This window comes from Epinephelus moara, chromosome 19, assembly GCF_006386435.1.
Source record: "Epinephelus moara isolate mb chromosome 19, YSFRI_EMoa_1.0, whole genome shotgun sequence".
In the NCBI taxonomy this organism is placed as follows: Eukaryota; Metazoa; Chordata; class Actinopteri; order Perciformes; family Serranidae; genus Epinephelus; species Epinephelus moara.
In genome coordinates this window covers 5350985-5363273 of record NC_065524.1, presented here as the reverse complement: position 1 = coordinate 5363273, position 12289 = coordinate 5350985, and the positions used below count along the sequence as shown (strand labels likewise).

General features: G+C 42.1%; 1 long non-coding RNA gene across 1 annotated transcript; it reads left to right on the top strand.

Moving 5' to 3' along the window:
* Positions 1-1058: 1058 nt before the first annotated feature.
* Positions 1059-2987, top strand: LOC126406470 (uncharacterized). The gene is made up of 3 exons (XR_007571697.1): positions 1059-1165; positions 1277-1374; positions 2643-2987. It is a non-coding gene; the product is annotated as an uncharacterized LOC126406470 (long non-coding RNA).
* The last annotated feature ends 9302 nt before the right edge of the window (positions 2988-12289 follow it).

The following is a 12289-nucleotide window of genomic DNA, read 5'->3' as shown; positions in this document are numbered from 1 at the left end:
TGTGTGTGTGTTGTAATCCAAGCTTCTCTGTTGTGGTAAGCTGGTCCAGCCACGCGTGCATGTATTACATGTATCACTAGGCTAGGTCATTATTGTTTTGCACTCATAGGGTAGTTGCGGTTGATATTGTGACAGCAGTGGATATGGTTCCCCCCAATCAACACTGTTAGCTCTGTCAGCATTGTTGCTATTGTTTAGTACTACTAATGGTGCTAGCACCATTAGCTGCTAGCTAATGCTCTGAATATCACATAGAGCCCCTTTAAATGTCCAGTTTAGTTGGATATATTAGCTGAGGTGGAATATCAAATGAACAAGTATATTTTCTTTGGTGAATATTCACCTGAAAATAAGAATTGCCATATTCTACTGCCATGCTTCTACAGTAGCCCAAAATGAACAAACCAAACACTGGCTAATAGATAGGGCCATTCGCAGTTTTTTGTGTTTTTGCATTGGTCATCATAGTTATGAGCAGTCAGAAAAACACGAGACTGCTGTTTTCAGTGCTTTTACAGGTTTTAATCACCTGGTCCATTTGTTTTGAGGGGAAGTAGTCTCGCCACCAGACAATTAGAGATCTCCGCCTTCTGCTCCTTTCTAAAGTGTGTTTAACACACCGGAGAAAACGGCTGGCAACAAAGCAACGCCTCTTGCATTTTTGAAAAGGACACGCCCTCCCGGAAATGTGCGCTCCCCCTTTTCTCGTCTGCAAGGAAACAAACACACAGAGAGCTTGAAAATGGATGCCGAGAGATTTAACTCCGTTTTATCAAACGTGTGCTCAGTCCACAAGATTGTGGAAATGAAGGACTTACAGTGACTTGAGCCATTTTGTACCGCTATATGTGTTTCTAGTCGGACTATGTTTATGAGCACAAGAGTTCAGTGAGCCACTTTCTAGTCGGACTATGTTTATGAGCACAAGAGTTCAGTGAGCCACCAAAGGACCGCCCTGCAGATTTACTATTGGTTCTGCAACGTAGGGAGTTTTTTTAAACTCTGAAATTGTATCCGCCCATCTAAACACAAAATCAGGGAGAAAGACATCAGTCTTTAGTTAAGCAAAGCGTCTAAAGACTGACTTGTGAGTCTAGAGAGGAAGAGACCTGTGTGGTTAAAAAACCTTTTCAACGTCTGGATCCCAAGTTATCAGCGAAAGAAGGTAAGCACACATTATTAGTTTTAGGCTAACAGCCTGGCTCTGACATGCCAAACAGCATCAGAGAAACATTGATTTGTAACCTAAAATTGCTTTATTCTGTGTTTTTATTAGTTTTAATCATCTGGTCCATTTGTTTTGGAGAGGAAGAGAACTCTGTGGATAATTTGGCTCACAGTAAAAACCTCCCGAACATCTGGATCAGGAATAAGGTGAGCACACACGTAATTATCAGAGAAATGCAAGCACACATCGCAGGGTGGGTGAGCAGCCCGTCTGTGGCATATCAAACTGTGTGGATGAAACACTGATTTGCAATGTGAAACTGCTTTATTCAGCATTTTTACCAGTTTTTATCACTGGGTATGTTTGTTTTGGAGAGAAAGAGACCTCTGGGAATAATACAGCTCCCGGTAAAAACCTCCTGAACAATGAACACTGGAGGAATTCTAATTTTCAGTGGGTTGAAATCTATAGTCCTCACCACTAATTATTACTAAATCTCCCTACTTTTTAAACACTGAACATTTAAAGCAAGTCTGAATGAGTTTTGAATTATTTTTAAGACAATACAGGTTTGGCTGCATGTGCACATACATCCTGTAATATAAAGGGAAAAAAAATTTTTTTGACACATACACCCAGTACAATCATTTATAAGAAATGTTATTTTAACAGCTAAAACAGTGTGTAAACTGTGCAGAGGGGGGTTTAAGTTCCACTGCATCCAGGGACAATTTCAAGTCCTCACAAAATCCTATGGCTGCAGATTGTCAAAGCCCATTGTGTCACACCTTGACACCTCTTCGCTCAACTCTTTTTTCAACACGCACTCGATCCAGCACAGGGGCAGTCTTTCAGTCTCTCTGTCATCAGCAGGCAGCCCGTCAGCATGCTGTATGTCTACAGGTTCACCAGAAGTACCATGCTGAAGCTGCCTGCTAAACCCCGTCTGGGCTGTCATGAACCCCACTCCCTGCAGTTCCAGTCCTGCAGGTACTGTGCAGTGCTGTGCTCCAGCTCTAACCCCCAGAGCAGCGTATGGTAAAGCCATCAGGACCAGCGTCCCTTTGAAGAGGGGGACCGAAAGAAACACAACAGCTCTGAACACGATGCCGCGTCTCCCCTTTCCACCGGCCCATTTTTTTCTTTTCCTCTTCGAAAAAATTCCTGCAAGACCCCGTATTACTCTCTGCTTTTTCAATTTATTTCCTCTCTTGCTTGCTGCCTGATCTCTCCCTCCCGCTCAGTCTCTCACTCATTCCACTTAACCCTAACCTGCCTCATACTCACTGTCCTTCTCAGCACCTTTCAATTTTAACACTGATACTGAAAGTTTTTCCTCATCAGCCATCACTTTTGTGATCAGTATAAACAACAAAAAGCTGCACTGAGCCATAGTTTGTCACTGTATGAGCTACAAAATCACCCAACAGTATCACTATAGAACACTTTTAGGTATCTTCTCTTATTCCTACAGGTGTACTGGAACAGAAGCTGGAGCTGGACTGAACCAGCCAATAGTCACTGTCAAAGTCAAAATTCTTTCATTAGAGCTACTTTTGTTACCAAATACAAACAAATTGCAGTGATTGTTGTTTTGTCACAACAACAACAAAAAAAGTATTTCCAAACAGTGTGTGTGGTGCATCTGTCAAAGATGTCACACATGCTGCTCCACTCAGCATCAGGCCCATTTGGTGGTCGCCCTCTCAGGAATGTGAAGACTGCAGTCACCTGATGTTCTCCTGTGTGTACACTTATGTCATTGTCATGGCACGGTGCTATATTAGACACTTATGTCAAATAGTGCAAAATAAAGAGAAGTCTGTATCAATGCAAAAGGTGCTTGTTTTCTTTGTTGATGTTCACTGAGTTGGAATTTGCATATTTCCATTTATTATTAATTATTAAAAATTATTTATTAAAAATAAATTGTGACACCATTTCTGAAAACAAATGTTGCTTTTGAATTGTTTTAGATGCTGTGAACAACACAAACTAAATTCACCTCCACTGTACTGGAGTGCAGGCAGAAATCACTAAACCTGGACTGATACAATTAAAAGTATCTGCATGGACAAACTCTTTCTGAATGATGTGTGTGATGTTTCTGCCACAAGTGTTAAATGTCATGATGCTCTGCCCATCAGCTGATGTGTATATCACTTTGGTTGATAACCTCCATTGGACATTGAGACCTAGGAAATGTATTTCTATATGAAATACACATTGCTTGTCAAACCTTGGATTTAGGGGAAGCAATGCAGATTTCATCCTGGCCATGGAACAGTGGACCAGCTCTTTTCCCTTTCAGGCCTGCTGAAGAGGTCAAGTTGTGGGAGTATGTCCAGTCTACATTAATTTTGTGAACTTTGAGAAAACTTACAGCCGCGTCCCCCAGAGAGTCCTGTAGATAGTAATGAAGGAGTATGGGGTACTGGGGTCGTTGCTATGAGCCATCCAGTACTTGTATAACCAAAGTGAGAGCTTTGTCCATACACTTAAGTGGGTGTTGGTCTTTGCCACAGATGTCCCTTGTCACTGATTCTTTTTGTTATATTTATGAACAGGACCTCAAGGTGCAGCCAGGGGAGTAAGGGGTCCTGTTTAGGGACCTCAGAATTGCATCTCTTTGGTAAATGGTAAATGGTGAATGGTAAATGGACCTGCATTTGTATAGCGCCTTTCTAGTCATCCGACCACTCAAAGCGGTTTTTACACTACGAGTCACATTCACCCATTCACATACACATTCATACACTGGTGGCTGAGGCTACCATACAAGGTGCCACCTGCTACTCAGTTGTTAACACACTCACATACCAATGGAACAGCCATCAGGAGCAATTTAGGGTTCAGTATCTTGCTCAAGGATACTTCGACATGCAGACTGGAGGAGCAGATGATGGGGTTCTGTTGGCTTCTTCTTACCATGACCTCCAGCATGCACTGGGGCAGTTTGCAGCCAAGTGTGAAGCGGTTGGGATAAGAGTCGGCACCTCCAAGTCTAAGGTCATGGTACTCTGCTGGAAAATGGTGGATTGCCTCTTTTGAGTTGGCAGCGAGTTGCTGCCCCAAGCGAAGGAGTTCTTGGGTTCTTGTTCATGAGTGAGGATGAAACAGAGCATGAGATGGATCGGCTGTTTGGTGCAGTATCAGCAGTGATGCAGGTGCTGCAGCTGACTGTCGTGGTGAAGAGGGAGCTGAGCCAGAAGGCAGAGCTCTCCATTTCCTGGTCCATCTATGTCCCAGCCCTCATCTATGGTCATGAGCTTTGGGTACAGCCTGGTTTTACTCCAGTCTTTATATGGGACCGAGGATGAGCATCCGTCATTAACTGAGCACAGCTTTTGTGTAATTTATCTTTCAGCTTTCTCAAAGATGTCAAATGCGCCTGCCCCCTGGCACCTTCAACCTCTGTTATTTAATATTGCAGGCTGGGGCAGTTGTGCAAATATGACGAAGAACTCACCAAAACTTGAGCTTGGCAAGACTGACCATCCAATGTCAGGTCAAAGGCAGAGGACTTCCTCCCTGTCTCTATCCTCCTCCTAATTGGTAAGATGTTGTGCTCTGTGTAGGAGGCTCCCCATCACTGATCTTTATGTTGATAGGGTGGGTACGAGCTCCAATGAAGATGTTGAAGGTTTGTATGTCTGTACATTGTAAACTCTTCCTGTCAACTTCTGCTACCTAGCTGCTAGCTAGCCAAGTCAAGGTATTCAAATGTAAACATCAGTAAACATTGAGAAAAAGAGAGGATAAGGAAGTGCCACCTGACCTAGCATCCTGCCAGCCATTGTACCGGTGTTGGAAAATACACTTGAGGACAACTGTGCTGCATCAGTTTCCACCAGGATATCAGTTTTACAGAAAATTGCCCAAATCTTGGACAGCACTATTCAGCCAGGAGGCTCTTTTTCTATATGCCAATCTGACAGAGCAGAGGACTCTGGCAAGAGAAGGGGTCTCGTTTATCAACATTGTGCATACACAAAACAAGGCCTGAGAGAGGTGTACTCCAATTCCCATGGAAAAGTTGTTGTCTATAAAAACAGATTGGTTGGAAGAAACTTTGACTGACCCATGCATTTTGGAGATGGGAAATTGGCGACGCAGATGGTAAGGTGGAAGCCTGATTGTAGAAATTGTCAAATATTTTTTGCTGCATGCCATTTTTGACTTTTGTCCATATGTTCATTTTTGGTATGGATCCCATGCACTGTTTTATAAATGAGACCCAAGGAGAGGAGGTATGTTTTTATGATGGATAAGGACTGGTATGACGGTGGGAATGTGAGGTGTTGTCCTGGCCATGCAACCGTCTTGAAGTGGGGATATGTTTGACAGTTTGAGCATGCACAACCAGAAACTATATATTACTAGAACCATCTGGAAACATGGATAATTATAAAGCAGCAGCCAACAATGTAAGAAGATGTTAAAAAAAAAAAAAATGTGGATGCAACAACCTCTGTCATGGCAATTTGTCAGCTGTTTTCCATGCGTCATTCAGTGGGTGTTTTGCTGTAGAACATCTTTATGTTGCACCACAATGTTGCACGTGTTGCAAAACACTTCACCCCTACTTTTGTTCAGAACATCGATTGTCTCGCGTGGTCTTTTTGTATATGTGAGACATTTGCGTCGTACATGTCTGTTTCCTTACAATCAGAAACAAGGAAGTGGGTCTGGTGACTGGTTAAATATGGGGAAAAATTGCAGTGATTGGACAAAATTGCAAGGTCGCGCTAATTCAAAGGGATTTGTTAAATTTGCATTAAATGCTTTGATTGTGACATCACAAAATCTTAGAGACGCTGCTTTATGCTCCTGTCAACCTTCACATGAACACAAGGAAACTACCATATGTCAAGCCCATAATAGATCTGACAGTGATGCCATACACACACAGATGTTACGATGCCTTGTGAGGTGTGCTCTCCCGGACACGCTGTAATCTGATTTTATACCGAGAGGACAAGTAGTGAAGTGTTTAGTTACAGCTGACAGTCTGTGACTCAATTATCAATGTCCTGCTCATACAAAAACTCACCAAATCAATTGGACCTACAGAGGTGTGTGTTGATCACAAACATCTTTCTCCCTCTACAACACACTAAACACACATGCGTAGGGCTATGGTGGGGAAATTTAGGACCAGTTGGGATTCAAATCAATTGGACAAACCCCACCTCACACATACACACACACTCCTCACACCATGTGTCCATCAATGTGAACTGAGCAGCTTCCGCCTTAAACCCACGCTGCTATACTCACCAACTGTGGGAACAGTTTCCCACGCTGGTTTGGACTCGTCTACCTCACCGCCTCGCCCACGCCTGCATGTGTGTGTGTGTGTGTGTGTGTGTGTGTGTGTGCTCAGTACTATGTGTGTGTTTATATTTTTTAGTTCTGTATTTGAGTATGTGTTTGTGTGTGTGTGTATTTTAATTTGATTACTTTGTGTTTTGTGTTATTATGTTTAAACTGTGTATATGAGTTTTGTGCATGTGTACATTAAGAAGTGGAGTATTAAATAATCATATATATATATATATATATATATATATATAATAGTTTACACGTGTGTTTGTATAATGTTACACGTGTGCATGAATTTGTACAATATGTGATTGTGCATGTTTATGTTTTCTCAGTGTGTTTGATCAAGCACATTCATTTGTTCCCACACATGTACTTGTATATGTGGCTCTTGTCTATGTAAGTCTTTGTGTGAGCATTTATGCACACAGTGTGCATGTGCCCACAGTCTGGTTGCTGCAGCGCTCTCAGACATTCACTCAGCTCAGCTAATTCTCAGCAGCGGCAGTTTGCCAGGTATTTTTACTGCTTCACCTCTGTGTGTGTGTGTGTGTGTGTGTGTGTGTGTGTGTGTGTGTGTGTGAGAAGAGAATGTGAAAAGCAGTCCAGCGACCTCCAGAGGACTGAAGTAAAGGCAGAGAACATTGTAAACCCTGTAGCAGATCCAGAGGCAGCTCTCTCAATCACAGCCATCAGTGGAAGGGTGTGAGGTTCTGAGCGAACATCAGAGGTCCTGATCACTGACATGCACACACACAAACCTCATACATACCGAAGCCATTGTAGGTCAAGTTTAATTATGTAGCACAATTTAATAGAAATGCCTTTCATTGGTGTTGCACGTAAGTGCTTTACATGGAGATAAACATTGTGAAAATCAGGCTGTTCTCATACACTGTTGGAATGTTTTCCTACGGAAAAACAACTCCACAATTCGTACATATCACACATAATGATGAGCCAGTAATTTGTGCATAACATCCGTATTTTGGAAGGCTGTGATCAGCTTACCAACGCGCCAATGACAGTAAAAAAAGAAAGCAGTCCTGACTGGGCCAGTTATGAGATGTTGGGGCGATGGTTCGGTCACAATACACAGGACTTTCCCCAGGGGACCAGTATTTGGAACTGTAAGCAAACCTTGACTCATTTTAAGGTATGTCCTGTAGAATGTTTCTTTCCCAAAACCAAACCACAGTAAGTTTATTTGTTTATTTGCATAAACCTAACCTTCTTATCTTTAAGTGAATTACTTAACTTTACCTCAGGGGCGTAGCATTATTCGTGGGGCACTAATTCATATGATATCATATTTGTATGGCAATTCCTTGCAAAAATTAGAGCACAAGCAATAGCTGACTCAGGCTGTCTGAAGGGTAAGGGCAAAAAAACAAAAAAAAGGGGGACTCCAGCTATATGTCACTGCACTGGAAGGGCACCCTCGCTCTGCATTATGTTTTTGTGAACATTTGGGTTACCATAGCGGACATTTTTTTATGTTTTATCTACCATGGGGGAATCCAAAAGTGCACTTTTATTTTGAACATGTGAGCCTCAGGAGGTGGGGTGATTTAGCACAATCTGTGCTGAGACAGTGTATGCAAATAGTTCTTGATTTCTTTCAACATGGAAAATCCTCAGTTTTTGGACTAGGTCCTGTGCGTTTATGTCCTGAAATTCAGAATTCACTGCCCTGCCCTGTCAAGCAAAGATCACATTTGTGTAAAACAGGTGCAGACAGCAGGTAGAGTGTGTTGAGCTATGACTTTAAAATAGCTGAGCGTAGCACCCTCCCTGATGCAGGACTCTGCTTACTTTTGTGGAATGTATTGGAAAGTAGTGGACGATATTGTTCCTGAAGTGGCCGTCAGGACCCTTCCCAACCAGAAGCCATGAATGGATCACACCATGTGTGACACTTTAAATGCTTGCACAGCTGCATACCCCACAGGGCTCGTGACCAAGAACATGAATGACTACAAAAACTGCGTCATACAACATCCGCAGTATGATAACTACTGCTAACCTCTAGCGGCATCATCTAGGGTTTCCCATTGTTCTGTTATGTCAGCACCTCGGTGAAGACAGTCTGGCAGCATCTCTACCAGCTCAGATGCCTGAGGGATTCAGGGTGCCCCTCAGGGTGCTTAAGTCTTTCTGCACCTGCACCATAGAGAACAAACTGACAGGCAGCATCACCACCTGATTTGGAAACAGCACTAATTGGGACTACCTGGTGTTGCAAAGGGTGGTGTTGTCACCATAATGCATTATCCTATGTCAAGTCATGATAGACCTCCATCACGCCAACAAAGTAGGAAAGAGGACATGATGCAGTACAGTATATGCTGAAGAGATATTATTGCATTAATGCTGTCTGATTTTCAGCCATTGGTCTCAAGCTAAGCCCAGACTTGGAACAGTGTCTTAATGAACAAAGTTAATTTCAGTTGTTCTGCAATGGAGAGCACAGGTAGCCAAGGTAACAATAAGGGAGCAGACTGGCAGTTGGTGTTTCTCAAAGGCAAGGATGCTTCCTTGGTAAGACGAGTCCTCCCAAGTCGGGCCCTACAGAGGGTAGGCAAGATTTCTTCCTAGCATTTGGTAAACACACATTGGAACAGGCTAGCGAGGGTGTATGGGTATGTGTCCTTCAAGTCCGTAAATCATGAGTATTGTGGGTACTTCATGCTTGCTGACGATACATACAGGCATCCTTAAAAATTCCCTGAAGGAATGACCCAGTCCTTGGTGGAATTCAAAGGATTCTTGACATTTAAACAGTCCTTCGGTGGGATTTGATGATGTAGCCTCCTTGACATTCAGGCATTTTAGGATCCTTCCTTGACTTTGAAAAGTACCAAAAGAGTGAGCAGTTTTCTGTTTGTTTGTTTTTGTTTTGTTTTTTCAAAAAGGCAGGAGTCAGTTTGAGTGTTCTTGTCATGGACTACAGACACTGAGGTCATCTGCTTCTCTGTGTGCTCTAAGAGTAACAGCACAAGTCATGAAACGCATGTGAAGCTCTCTGTAGAAATCCTTGACCTCTGCATCAACATGATCCTGCACCACCAGGTCAGAGTCACAGTCTAGCCCTGGCTGTGTGTGTGTGTGTGTGTGTGGGTGGGTGGGTGTGTGTGTGGATAGATCCTATGCTTCAGCCAAAGATGGATTGTTCCTCTGTTGGTCTCATCCTACAGGTGATTGATCTGTTAACAACTATTTCCTTTACTGACCATTGATTGAGTGCTGCTTGTCTTTGCCTGAAAGGACCAGTGTGTGTGTGTGTGTGTGTGTGTGTGTGTGAACTAAATGATACCCACAGACTGAAAGATCATCACAAACACTTCACTCACTTTTTTTCATTAATAAGTTTTCAGATTCATCACCGCTGTATCATCAGCTACTGAGCTTCTTTGGTTAGTTTTCCTCTGTATCATCACTTTGTTTAAACTGATCAAGAAATGAGAAATTGTACAAACACTGGCACTGTCTGTGGAGCAGTACTCCATGAGATTCGGAAAAAGGGTATCACTCAACAGCAGAGGTGGAACCAAGTCACTGTTTTACAAGTCACAAGTCTTAAGTCGTTGTACTGAAGTCCTGAATCAAGACAGGCAAGCCACAGGTCAAGTGAAAAAATAGTAAAAAAAATAAATAAATAAATTACTATTATATAAATCATGAATTTTTTATTTTAATGTATTTATTTCCTAAAATAAGTTTTGTTGCAAGCTGTTGTGTTTGCATCAGTAATTTTCATTCGGCACATTTAACATAGTGCAATTCATTTTTTGACTACTGTGCACTTTTTGAACAAACAAAATTATCTTTAGTATCATTTTTTCAAACTGGCATTCAGTAACATAATGTTAATTCTTCATGGTTCTCTCCTGCAACTTGACTGGATGCTGTCTGATTTGTTCAAACAAAGTGGATCTGGGGAATTAAGTGTCGACTTGCTGGGAATGAAAAGCATTTATAAATGTTAATTCAGGAAAAAGAAAGGAAATTAATTAACTAATGGCACACTTCTCAAATAACATTCTTTTTAATCTTAGGTATTGGAAAAGGTATCAAGTATTTTCAAGTCGAAAGGCTCAGATCCACGCAAAATCAGGAGTCATTAGAGTTAAATTTCAAGTTGAGTTGCAAGTCTTTTTTTGATTTTGTCAAGTCAAGTCTAAAGTCATCAAATTTGTGACTCAAGTCTGACTCAAGTCCAAGTCATGTGACTGACGTCCACACCTCAGCTCCCTCCTCGGCTGATAAAAGGCTCAGTACCTCCTGCATTTATAAAGGCACCATTTAAGGACAAAATCATTCTGAAATTAAGTGCCAAGTGTGAATGCGCACTGTCTTGGCAATGTCGAACTTTGATAAAACAAATAAGCTTTTTCCAAGGCAGAAACTTAACTTAACAGTCCTTAACCTATGTTTTCCCAGAACCTTAACTTTGAACAACCTTGTGGTACTAGGCAGTGCTGGGGAGTATCTAGTTACATGTATTGGAGTTATGTAATTAAATTGCAAAATAAATTTAACTTTAATCAGTTACGGTTAGTGAGAAAAAAAATATGTGATTGTTGATTATGATCGTTTCAGAATGACCCCCAGTATGTTAACAGAAAAGCAGCTGTGAATTATGACTCAGAGGTGGAAGTAGAATGCCAATGTTACAGAGCCACAGAGCCTGACAATTTTAGAGTGAATTGATGGGTCAACAAAACTATGTGACTTTTACATGGGAAGCCACTGTTTTGATTCTGGTTTCTTTCAACAATGACTATGATTGTTCCCTAACCTTTAACCCTTTAGCACTGCACATCTGCAAACTGACTCAAAAAGGACAGTTTGAATGCAGCATAATCAGAGACATCATCTCTTTTATTCCAAGCATCCTTCTTCCTTGTCAAAACCTGAAGGCTGCTGCTCAGGTGTTTTATACTAGTAGCAACTACCCTGGCTGCAGAGGTCTGATAAGTTCACCTCTTTATAACTGCACACCGCTAACCTGGAAATCCAGATGCCCCACCCCAAGCAAAAATCTAATTTGCACTGCACGGGAATCGCCTATTGGACCAATCAGATCAGTCTATCTGACAGAGGCGGGTTCTGGGCGGGCGTAACATGATGAAGACAGCGCTGCACCGTAGGAGTCGAAAAGTAAACAGCCAAGATGGCAGCCGAAGGACCGCGTCCATTCGATTTAGCTTTGGAAGAAACACTAAGCCAACTACACTTGTCTTTTTCCTTGAGAGAGGAACAGAAGACTGCCCTAGAAGCCTTCGCTTCCAGGAAGGACGTTTTTGCCGTTTTGCCAACAGGATATGGCAAAAGCATAATATATCAGTTAGCCCCACTGGTTGGCAAACAAATGGGGCTTAGTGTAATGAATATGTCACCTAGTTTTTTGCTCTGATTGGCTATCGTGCTATCCAATTGCATACGGCGGCATTTAATATGCCTCACTTAGTGCCGCCCCTTGGGTAGGAAGGGTGTATCGGTGAGGGCCAGACTCAAAATCTTTCTAGATTTGAGTCTGGATTTCCAGGCTAGCACACCGCCACATTTTTTACTTTCTTCAGACTAGCGGTACATTTCCTGTGAAAATGGAAGTGTATTTTGAAAACAGACAATGCGTGTACCAGGCTGAAGTTGACAGAACGTCAACAATCATCACACCCAGGGTACCTTGTACATCATATCTCGACATGGAAAGTCCATGATCAAATGTTGATATGTGACAAGGTCGGAGTGAGAAAGTGTTCTACCACAGTAGTTGTTTTTAACCAAAGC